Raw genomic sequence first — 23,760 nt, 5'->3', positions numbered from 1 at the left:
AGTTTGTGAAAAAAAATCTAATAAATTAATGAGAGGCTATATGACAAAAATGATGATTATCGTAAAGACAATGTTGAAGACAAACTTAGAGGTGAACGGCCTTAGTAGTTGTCATGACTCGTTAGAGATTTACGTATAGCAGTTTGTAAAAGTAGCATGCAAAATCAATGAAAAAAGTACACAAGTACCCGGAAAAATAACATACTACGTACTAAGTCCAATTACCGATGACAACTGCACAATGTCTAACTTAATGAACTGAAACTAGATTGAATTTGTCCTAGAATATGGTAGTAACAATTGAAGTTTAAACTTACGTGAATTGCTTCATACTACCAATTTAGCATTAAACCTCCATCATGATTTTGATTCCACAGTTTTGAAATTTGAATATTGTGCTTCAAGCTTGAACCAGGACTCCAAGTCAACCAGTTCATTAAATTCCTCAAAGGTAGCCATCTTTTGGAGGTCATCTCGGGTAGTTCCTTTCTCCTTCAAAGTCTTGAGAACATCAAGCATTGAACGGGCAGATGCATAGAGGGATGTGAGTGGATGCACAATCAAATGGAAGCCCATTGCTTTCAGCTCATCTGGTGTGTGCAAGGGTGCGACCCCTCCTTCTAGCATGTTACAGACCCGGTAACCGTTTGTCCTGTGCCCAATCTCCTTCAGCTCATCATCATCTCTCGATGCCTCCACAAAGCAAGCATCAGCTCCAGCCTGCATAATTGATTTCATCAGCATGTAAATTATAAAGTTCAATAAACTCATCAGATGCTGGACAAATATCATTCGTCTCTAAGATTCTTCCAGAGGGGAGCTCTTTATTGGAGTGACGAAACTTACTTGACCATAGCAAAAAAAAAAAAAAAAATCAGAGAAGCAATTTTCCCCTTTATAAGATCTAAATCATAATTAGATATCAAAAGAAAATAAAAACACAGATCAGAATAAAGGCCTCAAAAATGTAAATTTGAACAAGCTGATTAAGAAAGAACATACTCATCTTGGAAAGCACTAAACTGTGGCCTATACCTCCATGTAAATATTTGCTCTTGAAATGGCATCAGACCATATTTTGCTGACGTTGCACGCGCATCAGTCCTAGCCACAAGAAAAAAGTCAAAATCACCAATAGCATTTCTTGCAGATGCGATCTTCACAGCATGCTCCTCTGCAGGTATTACCTGGAAAAAAATACAGGAGCTAACATGAAACTAATCCTTTAAAAAATAAATTCACAAGAGAACGCCAAAGGCTGTCAACAAAATAATTTAAGATACGGAGACAATTTTAGTTATATTTCACAGTTGAGGATACATATTCCTTGGCTGAATGACCCTAATTCATCCTTGCTGAAAGAGCTAAGAATCCAGGTGAGTACCTGTTTGCCCCGCATATGCCCTAGTTTAATGGACATCAAGAGTACCAGATTGTAAGTATGATGCTAAAGACAACTAAAGATTGAAGTAACTCATATAAATTTATTCAAAAGCAGAAGTGACGACTCTTACCACATTTCTTTGGCCATGCTTGATCCTGGAAGGAAAGTGAAACCACCATCAATTTATTTAGATTCATGAAGTCAAAATGGAGAATGGGTTCCAGAACACTTAGAAAGACATAGGGCTTATGTCTGCTGAAATAGAAGATATTAGAAGTTGAGATGAGCATTTGTTGACTTGAGTTGAGTTGAAATCCTTGTGTGCTTGAAGAAATATATTTGGTAAAATCCAGACTTTTACTTTCTGAAAACTCGTATGCAGCTTAATAGTTATAAAGCATGATTATATTTAACAAAAATGGTTGTCTTGAGCACAAAGGTCCCTAACAAACTCCAATCAAGTAATACCTCTAAAAAGCAACCAGCAGACCCTGCGGCAATTAGGTCTTTGATGGTCCTCTAAACATTGAGAGCATTGCCACCATCAGTATCTGTGAAACAAAGAAATAACTAAATTTGTGGCATCTCAAAGTGCATTCTGTATGTGATTTTGCTAACGGATATAAAAATCAAAAGTGAACCAGCTGTCCTGAGAAATTGATAATTCACCCACAAAAAAAAAAAAAAAAAAAAAAAAAAAAAAAAAAAAAAAAAAACCAACCAATCATATAGCCATATGAATAGTCGTAAATACAACTCCATTGCAGATGATGAAGAAAATGTAGAAGAGTATATTTATAAGTTAGGCAGTCTAATGTGTGAACTGTGAAAGGGATCTTTCATATATATTCTAAATTAGTTTAATTGAAATTCGCATTCATGTACCACTGAGTTAAAGATAGTAGTATCCTGAAAAACAAAAACAAAAATGAGGGAAAGCAGCATGGAAACACACTGAAAGAAAATGATAGATAAGGGTTACATTCTGTAAGTTTTCCCTTGCATGATGCAGGAGTTACCATGCCATATTTACTGATGCTTATACTTCTAAGCAGAAAATTCTTTGGACTACCTTCTCTAAAACCGTTACACTAGAAATTTAAAAGAAAGGGACTTGGCCAGGATATAGTTTTACAACAGAGATGGTGAATATAGCATCATCCTGTAATGATTGGACTTGAATTGATTTGCAATTCAATTAACTGCCAATTCCCTAGTTTGTCTGAAAACTCAAACATATGTCACACTTAGGGCAGCCTGTACCTCCGAATCTTTTCCCTTACATGATTGTGGCAAAAGACATCCTACTTGGAAACTTCAAAAACTGACACTAGCTTCACGCCCTATGTAAAATGCTTCACGCCATATGTAAAATTGTCCATCGCAGTTAGTCAAGACTTGATTTAAGTTCATTCTAAGTTAGCATGCTATCAGTATAGTTTTATTTATTTCTAATTAGAAATAAGAAGACAAAGGTACATTGGTAATTTGCTGGACATGGGCTATGCCAGTGGTTCTTGAGCCCTATTCTGGTCTAGTTATGATATTGTACTTACGTGTGGTCATGTTCTAGCAGTTAACATTTTGAAATCTGCTACTTCATAGTCCTAGTAGTGAGAGAATTTCAAACCACCTAGAATTTTATTTCAAATCTTCCTACTTAACAAAGTAGAATTGAAAACTAAGTTACGATATTCTTTTATGTTCTTTAGCCTTTTGAAGTCTGTGTGACTCAACAAAACCTCGGGCGGAGTCCTAAAAGTTCTAGGAAGATGGTTGTTTTTATGCTCTCTTCTTCAATATTATACTCTCTGGTTATATCTCCTTGTGATGGTTGAGGGGTCAAATCCCATTAGGGCAATCGTGGGTGTGTTCGTGTGTCATATATATAAATGATGACGATCATACAAAAAAAATAAAAAATAAAAAAATAAAAAAATAAAAACATACTAGTGTTGATTGGAAATTGAACAAAGTTTTCCGGGCCTCCCTTGGAAAATAGAGATCAGTTCCAAAATTCATTTGGTTGATAGTTATTGAATTCACCAAATTGTCTTTTGTAGTTTTGATCTTTTATAATTAATCCTGATTTTTTTTTTACTAAACCAAACAGGTCGTTAATTTTCTTCACAGTAGCATATTTCTAGAAAGTGGTTCCAAGTTCCAACCATAGTTAGGAGCAATAAAAATAAAAAAAAAAATAAAAAAAAAAAACCCCATTAAATTGAATTTACAAGATATTTAAAAATTAAAGCTCAAAATTTCACAGAACTAATAAAAATAGAAACTTGAATAGAGATAGGGAAAACCTAGAACTAACCAGCATCAGCGATAATTGGTATGAGAGGCGCAGCATCACAGACGGACCAAGCAGTTTCCGACATTTCCGACGGTCTGCATTGCAAATTTAATGACCAAAAAAAAGCTTACATTAACTAATATAGTCTTACCAATTAATTCAAGAAAAACAGCCATGTGTAGGGAAAGAGAGGTGGAGCGGGCGTACGTTAGCAAGCCGAATTCGGGTTTGCCGAGGAGGTAAGCAGAGAGGGCGTAACCGGAGATGAAACCAGCGGCAAAGCCGGTTTTCTGGACGATGGAGGCTGAGAGGGCGTCGTCCCCTGGTCCTCGATAAGACTGTGTATCCGCGTCTGCATTCTGGCCGTCGGATACGTCGACTTTTGCGGAGTCGTTGACCGAAATGTGACGTTAGGACTGTGCAGCGAAACAGCTTTGGCGGCCATCATCATCGACACTTGTGATAGAGAAAGAACAGCGAACAGAGACTATCTACAGTGGTTTTGGGTTTATAGGTTGAAAAGTAGGTGAGGGACGCGTTGGGTTTACGCACCATCAGGAAATTTTTTTATTATTTTTATTTTAATTTCTTTCTTGTTTTTTTTGGGATGATAATAGCAAAATCTTTACACTCGGTTTATTTGAACTTAAAATGTTTTTCATTTGTAAAATATTTTAATGTCAAATGTTCTTTTCATTTTTTTTTTTTTTTTCTAGTGTTTGACAATAGACCATAAGTCAATTTTTGTACAAAACGAACTCTCTTTTTTCGGTGTTCCTCGCTGCAACTCACTTTCTTACTCCACTATTTCTCACCAATACTAACAACGAATAGTACCCCATGCCATAAACCATCCCCCCCTCTCTCTCTCTTCCCTTGTTACCTTATTTCTGTCTTTCTACACTAAGCAATCCCTCCCTCTCCTTTGTTACTCTCTCTCTCTCCACTCTCTGTAATAGAACATGCTCCCAACCCAAATATGTCTATCTGCCAATCCAAATTTGTGTCCCTCTTTCTTTCTCCCTCTTTCTTTCTCCTCTCACTCTATGTATTTGTGTCCCTCTTTCTTCCCATAGAGACAAGACTGAAGATTACCATTTGGAGAACTGAAAAAGATTAGTTATTTAAAGACAAATAGGCTCAATAAGAATACATATAGTTATATGATCTAAAGTAGTCGGTGAAAATTGACTTATTAAAACTTTTTTGGTAAATTATTTGCAGTCATTTGGGGTAAAATGATTTTAGATGGAAAATAATTTCCTAACCTTGGAGTCTTTCAAACACCAAAAAAAAAAAAATAAGAAAAATGATTTTCAAAAAATATTTTACGGTGAAACAAACGGAACCTTGATACACATAATTTATACAAGGCACACCATACTATAAAGGATCAGGCTAAAAACTCTAAAAACTCATGGATTAGAATTTAGATTATGGTGCACCCTGTCATACCAAAGGGACTGTCCAGAGTCATTAAACATATTCCAAATGCGCTGCAAAATGCTAGGAATACCAAGACCACCCATGCTCCTTAGGCTTAGAGATAGCAATCCAATTGACCTTGGCTCCAGCGGCCTTCATCTCTATGCAAATTTTCTCAAAATACCATTACTCTGCTTGATAACAACATTTTTACGTATATCAATTTTAAATAGAGTTCTCATATTTGAATACTATATCTTTTATGAAATTTATGCATTTAGACTACGAGTTTAATTTGTTTTGAAATTATTTACAATGAGTTGAAATATTTAATTTCATAAATCTTTAATGGTTTAAATTTAATAATTCATTAACAAATTGAATTATGGTCAATACAACCTCACATAATAAAACATATAATTTTGCTGGTGATCTCTGGTAGTTGCATTCTCTATTGCAGAATCATAGAGGGATGTGAGTGGATGCACAATCAAATGAAAGCCCATTACTTTCAGCTCATTTGGTGTGTGCAAGGGTGTGATCCTTCTAGCTTGCTACAGACTCTGCAACCGTTTATCCTGTGCCCAATCTCCTTCAGCTTGTCATCATTTCTCGGTGCCTCCACGAAGCAACAAGCATCAGCTACAGCCTGCATAATTGATTTCATCAGCATGTAAATTGTAGAGTTTATTAAACTCGTCAGATGATGGACAAATTTCTTTCTCGTCTCTAATTTCTTCCAGGAGCTCTTTACTGGAGTAGTTACTTGAGAACAGCAGAAAAAGATTTCAGAAAAGTAAATTTTCCCATTACAAGATCTAAATCATAATTAGACATCAAAAGAAAATAAAAACACAAATCAGAATAAAGGCCTCAAAATTGTAAATTTGAACAAGACTGATTAAGAGGTCTAACAAACTAGAAGGGCAGGGGCAGATTCCAACAAGTTAATGAAAAAGCACTAAATTGGTGTAATTGCTGGAGTCTATATGGCCCATTTAAACCGCCAGCCAAACGAGCATCCTACCAAATTTTCTTGCGTGATCCAAATGTCCATTTTTGACCCAAAATGAGAGGGTTTTTTTTTTTTTTTTTTTTTTTGGAAACTGCCAAACAAGCAAGACTATGCTGTGACGCATGCTGTTTTTCAGCCAAATAACATTGTTTGGGCCTCAAACGGAGTTTTTCTGTTGTATAGGAAAGTTGCTGAATATTTTGAGATTTTTGTTGGCTGTCTAAAAGAATTCGGATTCATCTCTATTTTTAGATTTAATAGTTTTTGTACATTAAATTTCTTACTCTATTTTTTCAGAATTTTTAGAAAAATTTTATTTTTAGAAAAAATTTTGAATGTTAATTTCCTTTTTGTTTGTTTGGTTAGCGTGAAGTAGGTAGAATTGAAAAGAAACGGAATTTTTTTAAAATTTTTTGGAGTTTGGTTACCTAGAAAGAGAAAATTTTGGAGAAAGTAGATTCACGTATTGAATAAATTTTCCTAAAATATTTCCCCGCATAAAACACAAGAAAGTTTACTTTCTCACTCAAAACTGTCATTTAATTTCCAAATTTCCTATTATGCCCCAATTGAATTGTTTCTCCAATTTTTTTCACAGAGGTTATTAAGTCATGCCATCTATTTACTAGGACACATATTTGGATTCATCATATTTAATATTCTCGATACCTAAATTTTTTGTAGAATTACATTACTTTTAATTTTTAACAATATCTCAATAGACATATGAGAAGAGAAGACATGAATTAGAGTCATCATATTATTTATATGAGATAACCATCTCACATGGATAGAAATCAAAATAATATTTATTTTTTTATTATCTATACAGTTTTGAAACTTAATAGAGTTTTATACTCGAATCATATGTGATTTTTGTATAAAAAAATTTGCATGGTTCATAGTCATAAAATATGGAAGCGGACCGATAAATTATGCATGAACCAAAAAATTATTATGCATTAACTATAAAATGTTACTTTTGCATGACCATTTTTATCCTAGAGTATTGTCATTTAGTGTTTCTTCAAAAGACTTGCAAAAAAGATATATTTAATATTCCAATAAAAACACGAGTTTGTTATGATAAATGAACTACATTCTACATATGAATATATATAATTATTATTTAAAACACAAAATAAAAAGAATTTGATAACTAAAATCCAGTCCTCATTAATTTGTTCTAATTTAAATATGAATATAAATAATAATAATTATTAATAATCCATCATTTTATTATTTATTTGTTAAAAATTAATATAAATAATTAAGTATAAAGAAGATTCATCTAACACAAAATTAATTTATTTTTAAGTATTTGAAATCATGAGGGTAGTTTTGGTAAGTAAATTATTTTCTTTTCTCTTTCATGTTATCCAAACTAACAAAATAATATTTTCTCACAACTTTCATGAAAAATTTTCTTGCTAACCAAATGCATGCTGGAAACTTGATTTTTCTTTCTTTCACTTCACTTTCTTTCACTTTCACTTTCCATCATACATTTCTGTCTAACCAAACGGACCCTTTGAGATTAGATTCACTTATGTTATAAGGTTTTCTATTGCAGTTAGTTTGCTTATAATTTAGAGTTTTCTTTCATTATAAATACATTTAATACAGAGAGCATAATCAGTCATACAATTATTAGATTTTCTCAGAGAATTTATCTCTTACTTTGTGAATTCAAAGCATTCCACTAGCGTCATAAACAGAGACCATATTTTGTTGATATTGCACGTACATGAGTCCTTGCAAATGCTATCTTCACAGCATGCTCCTCTCCAGGTACTACCCAGAAAAGAGCAAACATGAAAGTGATCCTATAAAAAATATGTTGAGAAGGCCAAATGCCATCAACAAAATCATCTAAGATGTGGAGAAATATTTAGTTGTATTACACATTTGAGGATTCATATTCCTTGTCTGAATCACCAGAATTCATCCTTGCTGAGAGAGCTAAGAATCTAGCTAAGTACCTGTTTCCCGCCCTAGTTGAATGGACATCTGGAATACTAGATTGTAAGTATCATGCTGAAGATGAACACCGAAAAAGACATTGGGCTCGATCATGTTTGCCTAAATAGAAGATGTCAGAAGTTGAGATGAGCATTTGCTGAGTCGAGTTGAAAACCTTTGGTGCTTGAAGAAATATATATTTGGTCAAATTCAGAACTTTTTACTTTCTGAAAACATGTATGCAACAGAATAGTTATAAAGATTGATTAAATTTAACAAAAATGGTTTTTTTGAGCACATAGGTCTTTGGTGGTACTCTAAACTAGGGGTGCAACTTGGGTTGGATAACCCGAACCCAACTCGAGCTCAGCCCGATTTTTTATGAACTTGGACAATCATTTTTACAATTAGGATTGGGCTTGGGTTGAAAAATCTCAACCCGAATTTAATTAGGGTTGGGCTTGGGTTGAAGTGCTAGCAACCCGAGTTAACCCGAACTCGAATTCTAATATTATTTTCATATATATTTTTACTTTTAAATACATTATATATAATATTTAAGATATGATTACTTTTTTTTTCTTTTCAACTTCTTTTGTTAAATCTTAACTTTTTGTATGTTAACATTTAGAAAAATTAATTTTTTTAAAAATTTGTTTGCAATTCATTGAAATTCAACAAAAAAAAAGTCTTTAAACTTTTTCTTGTTTAAGAGTAATTTGATCTAAAACTAATTCAAGATCATATTAAATTTTTGATATAAGGTTTAACCATATGAGTAATCCGAGTTAAACCGAAATTTTTACCCAGAATCTAAGCCCGAGTTGCAAGCCTGAATTTAAAAATAGAAGGATGGGTTGGGCTTGGGTTAAGTAGTAAAGGTTAAAGATAGGGTTAGAGTTGGACTTGGGTTTAGCATTTCATATGGTGGATTGGGCTCAAGTTATACCTTAAATCAGCCCAACCCGCCCGAGTTGCAGCCCTACCCTAAACATTGAGAAATGAGAACATTGCCACCCCATATATGGAAAAAAGAAGTAAATAATTCATGACATCTCAAAGTGCATTCTGAATGTGATTTTTGCTAAGGGTCCATTTGGTTAGCGGAAAATTGATGGAGGAAAGTGAAAAGAAAAGAAAGTAGAGTGAAGGAAAAGAAAATTATATTTCTATTATGTTTTTGGTTAGCGTGATTTTTTTAAAAGAAATTTGTAAGAAAATGTTGTTTTATTAATTAGTTTGGATAGCAAGAGAGTGAAAAGAAAATGATTTATATGTCAAAACTACCCTTATGAATTAAATACTAAGTAATATACATTATGCAACAAGCATAATTAAATAATATAAATAATTATTTTATGAATAAATATATATGTGCGTTCATATATATTTATACTCCTAATTTAAAGAGTCAAAAATTTGTAACTAATTTATGAAAAAAACTCACTCCCTTTTATGAGTCTGGAGAAGAAGGAAAGAAATAACTAAAAAGGATATAATTAGAAACTAATATAACTTTCACGAAATTGAATTTTTGAGGGAAACTAAATTTTTCATTTGATTTCTCTTTCTATCTATCCAAACTTTTAAAAAAATTAAAAATTTTTCTTTCCTTTCTTTTTAATCTGTTTCCACCTAACCAAATAAATCATAAAGGAAATTGTGGGGGTAAAAAGTCCAGGCACGTGTACACTATAATAATCCAAAAAGAAGCCACGTGTCAAGATAATGAAGCCACACGTGATACCTATTAGGCAATTACCGAAGTTTGAAAATAAAGATTATACTCCTACTAGATACAAGCCATAATACCTGCAAAAGAAACCCAAAGGGAGAGGATTAAGGATTCTAAGACTCCAATTACATGCAGCCAAACACACCTTAATCTAAAAGTATAATAAATTTAAGAATTGGCAAACAAAATTGGACAAGTTTTTGGAAACTTCATTTATTCTTGATATTGCTCGGGCAGCCAGGGTGATACAAGGCTCTCCACCTGTAGTACAAGATTCCTACATGTTCTCTCACTTGTTTTGTATAAAAGGAATTTGTCGTATGAGGCTGTAAGTGTTCCATTGATCTTCATCAAAGTGAATAGCTTCACATAGCTTGAATTTGGAATTTTCATATGATGTTTAGTCCACGAACGCTCCATTCCGTATTCTTTCATTACCCACAACTCATCGACAAATGATGGTTTTACATATCTCATGAACATTGGTGAAGAAAGTAGGCAAGGAAATTCTAAGAGTTTCTCACCTACCAAAACAAAAGCGGCAATTTTAGAATTTATATCCAAATAGAACCTGGCTCTATTTGTAGTAGTGTTCAGAGCAAAGCCAAAGAAGAGGACTGATTTCTGGAAAGGGTAGAGATCCATTGATCAATTATCACTATCACTTATTTAACAAAAATAAAAATAAAAAATTGTACCTCGTCAAACATTAAAAAATAAATACATATATCAAATGTTACATGAGTTTTCTTTATAATGGAAGGGTTGATATGTATATTGCATTTATGATTATATCTTCATTTTCTTCAGTCGTTTCATTACATATTTAATTTTCTCCAATATCTCAAATTTTAAATTTTTGAATAATATATTGCAATGTCTCATCACTATCTTCTATCAATACTGAAATGAAATAGTACTATAATCAATCCTATTGAGTCTCCTTCTATCAATACTGAAACCGTCTTATAATTAATACTCATGCAAAATAGCAAGTGACACAATTATTGTGCTACTAAACTTCATCCAATAAATGATCTGATTAGTCACACAATCCCATTTATTGTACTCTAAGTTTACATAAAAATTCCATGTTATGTTACCGTGACAAATGACATGTCTGACAAGTGACGACAAAGCTGTATGCCTAAAACGTTTCCTTTTTTAAAAGTGTGATTAGAAATTTTTTAATGTTATTGAGTCCACTTGTAACGTGTTGGTAATCTAGTCATTCAACTTTGGAGTACCTGCCCCAACCCCAGAGTTATTTGGATTATTTAAAAGTGTATTTTATAAATAATAATTCATCATTATTATTATTGTTCATGATATTTTAGATTCCTAATTACAAGGTTTAGAATTTATACAAATAATTGTTGAATTTTGGTTTGTAGTTATATTTTCTAAAGAAATGTCTTAAATTTATTTTGATCCAGAATTTCTATGCAAAAATCTATGTAACCATATGAACAGTAAGAAATACAACTCCATTGCAGATGATGAAGAACATGCAGAAGGTATATTTATAAGTTTGCAGTTCTTGGGGAAGATATCTTTCAAATATATTCGATATTAGCTCAACAATCTACTCCCTAATTTGTCCGAGGACTCGAACATGTATCATACTTTGATAGGAAACTTAGAAAACAAAGACTTCTTGAATTTTATGGTTCGAATTCGGTTTGTATGTAACATTCTGAATGAGGATGGAACTAGCTATTTGGAATCAGTTCAATTGGGTTCCTAATTCGTTTTGGAAGTCAGAAGACTTTTGAAAGAGGATAAAGATTTGAAAAGTATTAGGCTAATATTTTAGAGTTGAAAACAGATATGGTAACTCCACAAGTTGGGGGAATTCTTGTTTAACAAAGAATTTGGTTTGACCTAGAGATGGGTGTGAGAGATGAGAAATGAGAGAGGGGGAAGATATAACGGGTTTAAGGGTAATTGTTGTGAGAAGATAGAGAGTACATGTAATTCATGAGGGTTGAGATGTAGCCTTAAAAAAGATGATGAGTGAGTAAGTAAGGTTTTGAGTCTTTTGACATCTAGTCATATATTCTCTTCCTTCGACTCAAAAAAGTGGAAATCTATTTCTATGTGACAATATAAAATATTGTGTTCAACCTAGCCCTAGAGTTGGGTGAACCATATAAAATATTGTGTTAGACCTAACCCTAGAGTTGGGTGAATCATGTAATATATTGTGTTGTGTTATGCGGATGTGTATGATTGTTATTTCCATATATGCTTGTGTGATGATGTGATGATAATGCTTCTGATGCGTGTGATGAATGAAAGATTTAACTCTCAACAACAGCCGACTATATAGTAAGTTGGAGATAGTTAATATCCGTAAGAGCACCTCAAATGGAGCGTTTTTTTAGCGATTATGGGCCAAATTTAGCGATTTGGGCACTCCAAAGCACTCACCGAAATTTGGCACAATTTTTGCCTCGCAGAATTAGAGACGTTAAAAATACCGAATCGCCTTTTTTTTTTTTTGGGCCCCAATCCACTGTAGTTGTTAAGGGTGTGTTTGGCTGAAAAAAGTCCCATATATAAATCACTATTTTAGGTTTTTTTTTTTACTTTTTTTAATTATATTTTTCCCCTCAACACAACTAACCCAAAAAGGCGTTAAGGCACTGTTGGATGACTCAAAGAGTGCCTTAAAAGCTTTTTTGGGAATAAAAAGTAAAATCAAAGGGAGAAAATAAAAAAATAAATAAATAATTCCCATGACTTAATAGCCATTTAGAGCATTTCCAATGGGACTGCCAATTCAAAATATAACAGGTGGGTTAAAATTGGGCTCTCCAATGAGCTGCTATATGGCCTGCCAAAATTTGCCTTTGCCACTTTTGGTGTCAAATCTAACAAAACAAATAGTAATAGCTATTTGCCTCATTTTGTTGCCTTACCGTCTCTCTCTCGCTCTCATCCATCTACAACGACCGTCTCTCTCTCTCTCATCCATCTGCAACAACTGGCCATTATCGACGACGACCGGCGCTTAAAGGCGACGAACACCGCCTCCTGCTTTTGTTGTTTGATTTTTATATTTTCTCTTCCCCTATAGACCTTGATTAGTAGTTGCAAAGAGAGAGTGGGGCAAGCTTGAGAGTTGAGAGACAACGGATGAAGCTTGCGAACTGCGAACCTGAACTGCAACAGCGGGCGATGGAAACTGAAAGATATGGGTTTTGATTTTTTGAACAATCTGAAATGATACGCCGATATGGGTTTTGATATAGGCAATAAGTTTTGAACTTTGGATTCTTGCAGACAGATAGATAAACTGAAATATAAGGGTTTTGAACTTCTGATTCTTATAGATTTTGTAGTTTGAAGTTGCCGGGGGGGGGGGGGGGGGGGGGGGGGGGGTCTCAGAGTTGAGAATGAGAATAGAGATGGAGCGATTGGGGAGGCTGAAATGATTTGCCCTAAAAATATATATATATATTTAATAATAATATAATCAAATATATATAATATACATTTATATATAATATATATAAATTCTGAAAAAGAAAAAAAAATTATATAAAAAAATTAATTCACAAATAGTGGTAAAAAAATTATATATATATATATATATATATATATATATATATATATATATATATTTATTTATTTTATTTTTTTTGACCAGATATTTTAGATTTTTGCTTCTTTTTAATTAGGTTTAATTTTAGTTTTCTTCTAATATCTACAACTTTGACTTGGAATGTGCCTAATATTAATATTATTGATGCAAATATGAATGGTGGGAATGGTAATTGAAAAAGAATGGTGGTTGTGTCAAAAAATAGCATTTTGCATGAAATGCACCATTGGAGCAGAATTGCTAAAATGTAACATTTTGATACTGTAGCACTTATTAAAATATAAATTTGGCATGCGAAAATAGCTTTTAGCATTAGAGATAGCCTTAAGGCATGTGACCCAAATAGTGCATTAACGACTATATTGGCCCAAAAATATTTTTCATTATCATTTTGTAAAAATTTTTTTTTTTTGTTTTTCTCTATAAATACATCAACCCCTACCATAATTCACCTCACATCCAACCCATCTATATTCTCTACTCTTTCAACCTACATCTACAATCTCCAAGTCATTTTCTCAATCTTCTAGTTATATTTTTAATACTCAAGTTGAATTCCATGAGTCCTCCACCACTATATTACAACTACGACTCCCATCTAAACCAATCAAATGATTATTTTGAACCCTTCTTACAATTTCTTTGAGAAGAATCTCAATTTACATCTCACCAAGCATCCCAATTTTTCAAAATTCCTACTAAAGTGTCACAATCCAGTAACTCCAAACCTTCTAGAAAGCAAAGGGTTGGCCGGTCTTCCAATTGGTCCATGGCCGAAGATGAGACTTTATGTTATGCATGAGTGACCATTGGATCTGATGCAGTAATCAGTTTAAACCAACAAAATGCAGTGTTATGGATCCAAATCCATTAAAGTTTTGGGCAACATATTAGTGGCGCTCATACAACAAAAAGAAATAGTAACATCTGTTTGAATCGTTGGTCCTTCATGTAACAAAGAATTATTAAATTTTCTGGATGTATGGCCCAAATCAAAAGGAATCCGACCAGTGGGTAAGACAATGAGTATAAGGTAAGTTCTTTACGACATTAAATTTAATTCACAATTATTTTAAATATTTGCCTTCTATATTATTGAATTTTTTTTTTTTTCAGATGATAGTAGCTAAAGAACTGTTTGCTAGTCAAGCTCGCACTCAATTTAAGTTTGATAGTTGTTGAAACATTTTGAAGCACAACAGTAAATGGCACATTTACATTGTGCCGATGAGCAATGGAAAAACAAAAAGAAACAACAACCAAAGAAGAGGAGTGGAATCCAAATTAATGATAGTGAGCATGTTGGTTACTCAAACACATCTACTTCATCAACTAATGCAGTAATGACACCAAGTTCGGTTGAAAGATCGGCACATATAGGCGAAAATTATGAACTTATTTGTAGGCATACTCTCGCGGAATGGATAGCCAAAATTCAATCTCATGTAAGGTCAAGATTACATCTCTAAAAGCTTAAAACAAACTATCCAAGATAATTATATGGGACTAATGCTCTATATAGCATCCAAAGATTCTCTCATACTTTAGAATATCATATCCACTCCAAGTGCGTGCTAATAGGGCATTGCACTCATGTACTATGCTTTCACTGTACACTCTGATCACATTAAAACGTACCTACAAAATCTAAATTCCTCATACTTTTCCGTCAAAGCTGCCAACTTAAACTTTGATGCAAAGAAAGAATTTATTACCTATGCTCCAATACCATTTTGTCACACCCAAAATTTAAATACAAGTATGTTTCATAATCCTACTCAAACATGGGTGTAATCCTATAAATCACTTCTTCATATAATATCCAAGCATCAATTCAACATGAAATTACATCGAGTTCTTAGTACTAAATCTTTCGAGTTCTTAATACAAAATCTTTTATAAAATAATATAAATAAATAAATAACAACTCACTTGTTCTGGTTTGTCGTCAGCAAGATCCCTGCTGAGCAAGTAATAACCTTAATTCACTTCGGTATATAAAGGTAAATACTAAATAATATATCTACTTGATTAACAAAATAATGAATTTAAATAATTAAGTCTCACTTTAACCGCTTATTTAATGGATCAAAATCCAACTCAAGTAAAGAACACATCAAACCTCATATGTAAAAATTACATACAACCACATATACAAAGGTAAGTAACTAATCCAACCTTTTATATAAGATAAGGAACAAATCCAACATTTTCAACACATTAATTATGTGGTATACACATCCGTTAATTCATACAATATACTCCATAGTAGGTAGAAAAATATTCAAACCTCATATGTAAAAATCACATACAACCACATACATATAACGAATGAATCCAACCTCTTATATAAGGTAAGAAAGAAATCCAACATTTTCAATACATTATGTGGGGTACACATCCGTTAATATATGCAATATAGTAGGTAGAAACATATTCAAATCTTGTATGGAACGATCACGCAAGGAGACAGTTGCTTACCTTGTCAGACAAACTCATCATTCAATCGGTGAGAGGACTCTATCCATTTGCACATGCTTTAATTCTATACACATTATTTTCCTTACATGATCATTCTCTCAGAAGCCATTTACATATACATGTTATCCAAAAATTTACATTCCAATTCTAATTTACTCTTCAATTTACTAGAACTCTAAAAAATCCAAACAATACGTCTCAGCAACCCTTACAAATCTATATCGAAAAATCTTCTACATAAATGTAAATGTGCACATAGCCACATAACACCTTTCTAGTATAAGAATATATATAATACACACCCCTTGAGTATTTTCGAAAAGTTAAAAGAATAAAACAGAAATTAAAGCATTATTTTATGTCTAAGACCTGCAAAAAATTATTCGAGGGATATTTTTGTACATTTTAAAGGAGAAAAGAGTAGAGAAAATAATAGCATAGTTTTTAAAATACGGGTAAAAGTATTGTGTTGTGTATACTTTAAGGGTATTTTTGGCACATAATCCTTTAAAATACTCTTTAAGGGTGTTTTCCGCACTTAACCCTTCTTTTTCCCAAGTTATAGTGTTTTATATAAAGTCTATTTTATATTTAAAATACTAATTTTCCTTATAAATATATTATCAAGCAATCCAAATAATTTTTAAAAAAGATTTGGTTTTAGTTGATAGAGTTATAATTGCTTTTAAGGAACTACCGAATTGCAGTTTGAAATCAAAATTGGCGAAAATTAGTTTAAATTTAGAAGTATTTTTTTGATCTGGTGTTTCCAAACAATTGCCATGTAAACATCGGTCTCAACATCTTGCCACTACTAGCCTTAGAGCTTGATTGAGAAATGAACCAATGCACATTATGCCAATCCACAAACCATAACCAAGTCTCTTGGGCAAGATTATAATCAAAGAAAAGATGCTCCATAGAGTCAGAGTACTTCAGACAGTTATGCCACCACCACCACCCCTATGTATGCCACCGCCGTCACCTTTCCCAACCCCACTACCGCAACAATTTGAGTCACTTTTTAGCAATTTTTTTTATTTAAGTTTGATCACTAAAATCTATTTTCCCTTATTTTCTTTAGAGGGGCTCATTTGCTTATACAAGCAGCTTACCCCTCTGCAAACCCAGCCTACTAGTATTAGCTTCCTCGGAGAGCATTTCCTCTCCGGGAAGCATTTTATACATTTTTACCAACCGGAAACAATGCACATCAAAAAGAAAGATAAAATAAGGTAATATAAATTGGAATCTCAAAATTATACGGTATTTGAATCATAGAATACCGTATAATCTCAAAATGTATATTATGATAAGCCTAAGAAGAGTCTAAACTAATGTAAAGGAGGCAAAGAAGGGCACCACAAAGTAAGGAATTACTGTTAACGGATGGCAAGAGAGTTCCACGATACTGAATTCGTTCCAATCTTCTAGTCTCAAATTCATAGCAAAACATCATGCTTCCCCACTGAAGAAGCACAAGTTTTGAATTGTGAAAGTGAAACGCTTTCAAACGAGGATAGAATTTGTTAGGACGACAAAAGTTCAACATCTTGTAACTCACTTCCTTCAAGAAATTCACGACTTGGTATAGTGTGGTATTATCTTGGTTCAAGATATTCACAACTTCCTTCAAGATATTCACGACTAGAAAGCTTCTTTTTGAGATCCCGCACTCTGAATTGATGCTTGTCATTTATGGCAAACCGGAGACAACCCTCCGGTGACTGTCCCAATACATAATTCATACAACATACCTGTGTCTTGCAGGCACCAGGAGGCAACCTTATCAGCCAGAGACGATTTCCCCCCATGTCAGGATCATAAGCGGCGAAATGACCACTAACTTCCCGGTAGAAGATCCCACCTACCGATAGTGATTCACATCCAAACCGATGCTCAGGTGAAAATTCAGATGGAGAAGTGAGAAATGATTCTCTCCATTCGCCAGTACGAGAAGAGAAAGTCTCAACGCGTAATGTGTCGTGTGTCTCGCTCCTCGTGGTGGAGAGTTAGCATCACTTTGAAATGCACCACACCATCACCATCACCATCTCTGGTGCATTCTTCACAAGAGAAACACACTGAGGATGGAATATATCCATAGTTCGGTTTAGGAAGAGAAAATCATTGGTTTGTGACGGGGTTACAAAACGATGTATTTGAAATCTCTGATCTCTAGTAACCCGAAAGAATCCCAACAATGGGAGAAGAGAATTCTTTCTTTGGGACTGGTAATTGCTGCAGAAAATAGGATCGGAGATCAAACAGTTCCACGTCTTCGATACACACTTGAACTTGAAGACGGAGTGTAGAGGCAATCGAAGCAAAATCTCGGTTACAAGGTCATCACAGTGTGACACAACATCCACACTGCTAGAGCAGCTGCTTCTGCTGCACTGGTTCATTCTCCTGGAAATTAAGGAGAGATGCTGCAATATACAAAGAGTAATGCTATTTATATATGTCTACTATTTGTCTAGGTGGTGAAGAGTGTAACAGAAGGGGTTTCTATCTAATACATCACTAGGATACATAAATAGGTTTGGGAATTATTTTCCATATACAAAAGGTGATCAATAAACAAAGAAAAAGAAAATAAAATCAAACACACAAAATTAAGTTATGTGACAGACTGAAAAATTCTGAATAAAAAACTAAAAAATAAAATAATTGTAATAAATTTCCTCCGATTCCAAATTCAAGGTCTTCCAAATACAACATAAATTGAAAATTCTCAACTCTTACCAAAACCAAAACACAACATAACTCTAATCTCGCAGGTGTGCAAAAGAAGAAGGAAAATTACCCTAAAGAAACATATTTTTAACCATAAATTGCATACCCAGTTCATCAACAAACAGAAATTACACCACAAAACCCAAAACAAAATGATACAAAATTAAAAACGAAAAAATAATCATATCAGAGTAAAATTGGATTTAAAATAGATGGAAATTATGATTTACCTGAATTTAAGCCGAACTGGAGAGAATCTCGGGTTGACTTTGGCTTCTCCGAATGAGCTACAATTTGGACTCCGATGGATGAGAAGAGAAGAGACATGTGCTGCCTTGGGTTTGGAACTACAATTTGGACTCCGAATGAGCTACAATTTGGCTTCTCCGATGGATGACATTTTTTTTTTCCAAGAAAGGGGCAGCTTTCAAGGGCTCCGATTTTGGAAAGGGAAGAAAAGTAAAATATTTTTATAAGCTTTTTGACAATCAAATTTCCTAATAATAGTAGGAAAAGAAATTGCTAATCAGATAAAATAAAATAAAATAAAATAAGATAAAAATAAATAAAAATAAAAAAAACCTTGCATCTTGGAAACTGGAGTTCTAAATCATGATGTAACTTAATTATAAAAAAATAAAAAATAAAAAAAGGTCCATTTTCCACTCAAAATTCAATATGAAAGTGGCTTTTGTATTTAAAATATTATTTTCGGCTTCCAATTACTGTTTGGCAATAACTGCTTTTTTTTTTCCTTTTTTTTTAACAAAATAAAACACGAAAGCATGGTGGGCAATTTTTAGTGTGCTTTAAAAATAAAAATAAATACTAGAATTGAAAGCACCGAATTGTTGTTCTGTGTTGTTACTTCTGCACGGTGACAAAAGCACTATAGCAATAAACTGTATTCAAAAAAAAAAAAAAAAAAAAACACTCTTAGATGGCCTTTTAACTGGTCATTTTATTTTTCAAATAATAAACTGTACCCAAAAAAAAACATTCTTAAATGACTTCTTAACTAGTCATTTTGTTTTTCAATTCGCTTCCAAAAAATTTGTAACAAATATAACCCTACTAAACATTCTTATGAAGTTTTAAAGTTAAAACAAAAATGTTATTTCTATTTAAAAAAAAGTTCACTAGAGCATAGGCAATGCCAACTTCCTAAAAGTAATTTTAGGACTAATCTTATTACAAATATAACGCTACCAAACATTGTCATACTTTTGTTAAAAAAAAACTTTCACCTAGAGCATTATGCAATACTAACACACCAACTTGGTAAGTAATTTTAGGACTAACTTTATAAATAAATAAAATTTATAAAATTTCCTGGCCTAACTTTATAAGATTAGAGAAATAATTTTATGTGAGTAAAATACTTCCTGATGTAAAATGACTTTTATAACTGCCCTCACCAAACACCACTTTTCTTTTAAATTATTTGATAAATTAATCTCACCTCCTTCAAAGTTTTAGCAAATCACTCCAACAGAGCTGTAGTGAGGTACATTTTTTACCTATTGACTGATAACAGTGACAAAATCTGGATTAAATGGTGCAAGAATTACTTTAACATTGGAAGAAATTGAATATATATATTTATTAGACATTAAATATGAATTTAATTAAAAATTGATAAATTTTGTGAAGTATAAATACAATATATTAATATATTTTTCTTATCCAAATTTATTTTATTGAACATCTATGATCCAACTTGCAGTCTTTCAGTATGGATTTGTGGGTGTCCATATGGTTGCGTCTACAAGCCCAACCAAGCACAGCCCAGCATAGCCCAGCCCAGCCATATTCAGCATAAGAATCATATATCACAATAACTCTGGAAAGTTTGCTTAGGATTTGGGCTCATACTCATAGCAACTTGGCCGGCTCATGGATTAAACCGATGGATTTGTTTTTTGGGAATTTTAAGCAACTGTATAAAATTATAAATAGTGTACATTTGTGGGCCAAAGGCCAGACAATCCTGAAAAAGGAAACAAGCCCAATTGAGGGACACAACCCGGGGCAAAAGCCCAACCCAAACCCTAAACAATAACAGCCATGGCAAATAAAAGAATGCCGGTCAAGTCTCTGTTGTAATTACGGTGCATTTCCATTTCATGGCTCTCTCTAATATCGAAACCCCAATTCTTTAAAATCTTACCACAATCACAAATTCCAACATCAAAACACAATCACGGTCAATACTAGGTGTCGGCCTCAGCGTCTCTACACCGCAGACCTCGGATCTGCACATAAGGGCATTGTAGCAAAGAAGCTTGATACTATGTTTTTTTTTACATCAAGTCTCGTGACTCGCCCGAGATTATGTGAATCCAAGGATTATATTTGGTTTACAATAAATATACACACATATATAATCAGCATTAATTATCTACTTTTAAAAAATAAAAAGATTTTAGAAAACAAACTCATGATAATCTTTGCGAATGCCTATATAGTCCAGTGAATTAGTACCTTCGGTGAATTTTGAAATGTCCGGTTTCGTCTCTTTGCATACTAATCTAACTTCTAACACTTAAAATCTTGATAATCTTTTAAGAATTTCAAATGGTTATTTAGAACTCCATTTCTCTTCTAGTGAACTTTTTTTTGACATTGTTGTTGTATTGTGGTATCATTTTTGCCATCGCCCCTTAGAGTAATCATCCCAATTGAACTAAACAATGATAATACTGTAATCTTGAAATTAATACTCGAATGGGATTTGGATCCCATTTTGAAACGTCTCTTAGCCTGAAGTGATCAAATTGGGGCAGGATTGAATCTTAGACAATAACATTCCCATTGTATTGAAGAAAAAAAAATATTTGAAATCAATTACTTGTGTAATTAACCTACTTTGCAAATTCAAGGTGAATAGGTCTATTACAGTTCTTCGCTCGCCATATAAGAAGCAGAGAGACATCTCAATTATAAAGACGAGAATAAGGAAAATCAATAAAAAATGGTGAAGAAAACTGAAAAGTGGTAATATAATGTTCTAATGTACTTTTTTAATGACTTTCAATTTTTCAGGACGTTGATTTCCAATGACTTTCTAATGCATTCGCTGTAGATGCAAAACATGTCTTGGAAGCTCTAACGCTAAGGTAGCGTGACACGATTAATATAAATATAAATATTAATTTATATAAACATTGAGTAACAATTAAATTATAATTTTTATAATAAAATTACATAAGTTAAAAGATGAAACTATTTGAATGTGAATTACCCTTCTATTATTAGAACATGTTTTTGTTCATTATGAAAAAATGTTAGACACTTTAATGTATGTTCGTATTCTTGTTTATATAAGACGAATAGTATAAGACGTGTTGATTGAGTATCTAAAATGTGTGGATAATGTGTTAAAGATGCGTCAATCAAGTATCTCAAATAATAATAGTTATTTTTAAATTATAGACATGGACATGGACATGGACATGGACGTAAATGAGTTGCACAATGTCCAAAACAGCCACACAAGGTGCATGACGGAGGTAATCAAAGATTGTTGTTTTTGATATGGTGAATGAGAAACTGTCAGGAGATTCCTTTGCCTACTTTCTCAACCAATTCTGATGAATGTCATATAGCGGTGTTTGGAGGAATATGGCTTCGTATAATATCACCAGATAGCTAGTGATGAAATTTGGATGATGAAGGAAAATGGAGTGGATCAATCTTGACTGAAGTTCATATGAGAAAACCATTTTCATGTGTCCGCCATAACATTGACGCAGAAGTCTTTGTGGAGAGCCTCGTATTACCAAATATGGCCGTCTCAGTGAAGAAGATGCAACATCAACAATAAATGAAGGAACAGAGTATGGTTGGTCATTTCAATTAGAATAAATATTGATAAGTAAAACTCTGCACATTTGTTCATGCATTATTTATACTTCATGTTATTATGTTAATTTCTTGCAATAAAAGACATGTTTAGAGTTATTTTATTATGTTAATTTCTTGTAATTAAAGACATGTTTCGGATTTTAAGAAATTCTTATCTTTGTCCTCTGGGAAATTGAGTATAAAACTTTATAAATGATACCTAGGGTATTGTTGAGAGGTATGAGTGGAGAGACGTGTAATCCATAAAGACAATCTCGCCAAAGTGTGAGTACAATGAATAAAGGGAGTTATGAGTTTGTAATATCTCTATATGATTATAATGAATTTCCTTATCCATAGACACAAATTCCATGTCCGATTATGGTGTGAGCTACCCATAATTCAATTTCTTGAGTGGACCATAACGTAGATATATATCTCTAAACACATGCATGCCTTCATATCTGGACTTCAGATGTCACCAAAAAAAAAACTTGTATAGAAACCTTCGCCAATTGGCCAATATGAGTCTCAAAATGACATATAGGCAAGGATGGATTCAAAAATTATGAATGGGGTGAGTTAAAAGTCCATCCCTGAATCCGTCCTTAAAAATAGGTAATTTCAATACTCAAAGCCATATCAATAGACACTTAAAATATTGTTGACAAATATAAATGGACTCATAAAGGCAATCTCATGAGGCTACAAGTACAATGGGTAGAATAGGTTACGAGATTGTAACGTATCTAGGTGATTATAATGAATCTCCTCATCCATGAACTTTCCTTGGGCCCAACAAATTCTATGTCAGATTATGGTGTGAACTACCCATAGTTCAATTTCTTGGGTGGGTCATAACCTAGATATATATCTCTGTACACATGCACGCCTTTTTATGTGGACTTCAGATGTCAAATAAAAAACAAAACAAAACAAAAAAAACTTGGATAGAAACCTTCGCCAGGAACAACAAGTGTCTCAGAATGACTGATTGGTAATTTCAAGACTCAAATTCATATCAATCCAGTATAAGAAGAATTTTTCATTTGCTCAAAACCGCATGCTATCTTACGTTACGGTTCCTACCTACATATTGCTGTATTGAAATTAGGGGTGTTGGGCAGGCCCAATCCGACATCAACCAACTCGGGCCAGTAAGTAGTGATTCAAGTTCGGATTCTGAAAATTAAGGGTGACAATCAGGTGAGTTTGGACGAATTTTGAGCTAGTCATGAATGAACAAACCAACGAAGAGTCAAAA

At 33.1% G+C, this 23,760-nt stretch overlaps 1 long non-coding RNA gene and 1 pseudogene across 1 annotated transcript; both read right to left on the bottom strand.

Moving 5' to 3' along the window:
• Window positions 1-85: 85 nt before the first annotated feature.
• LOC132274418 (carboxyvinyl-carboxyphosphonate phosphorylmutase, chloroplastic-like) lies at window positions 86-4,609 on the bottom strand (annotated as a pseudogene).
• Window positions 4,610-18,095: 13,486 nt separating this feature from the next.
• LOC132274417 (uncharacterized) lies at window positions 18,096-19,705 on the bottom strand. The gene is made up of 2 exons (XR_009470417.1): window positions 18,881-19,705; window positions 18,096-18,343 (listed from the first exon to the last, which is right to left on the bottom strand). It is a non-coding gene; the product is annotated as an uncharacterized LOC132274417 (long non-coding RNA).
• Window positions 19,706-23,760: the final 4,055 nt, after the last annotated feature.

This window comes from Cornus florida, unplaced genomic scaffold (genome assembly GCF_030987335.1).
Source record: "Cornus florida cultivar Cherokee Brave unplaced genomic scaffold, ASM3098733v1 CherokeeBrave_3.0.0_Hap2_Chr09, whole genome shotgun sequence".
Classification (NCBI taxonomy): domain Eukaryota; kingdom Viridiplantae; phylum Streptophyta; class Magnoliopsida; order Cornales; family Cornaceae; genus Cornus; species Cornus florida.
The sequence above is the reverse complement of the archived record's forward strand: the minus strand, read 5'-3'. Positions and strand labels throughout refer to the sequence as shown.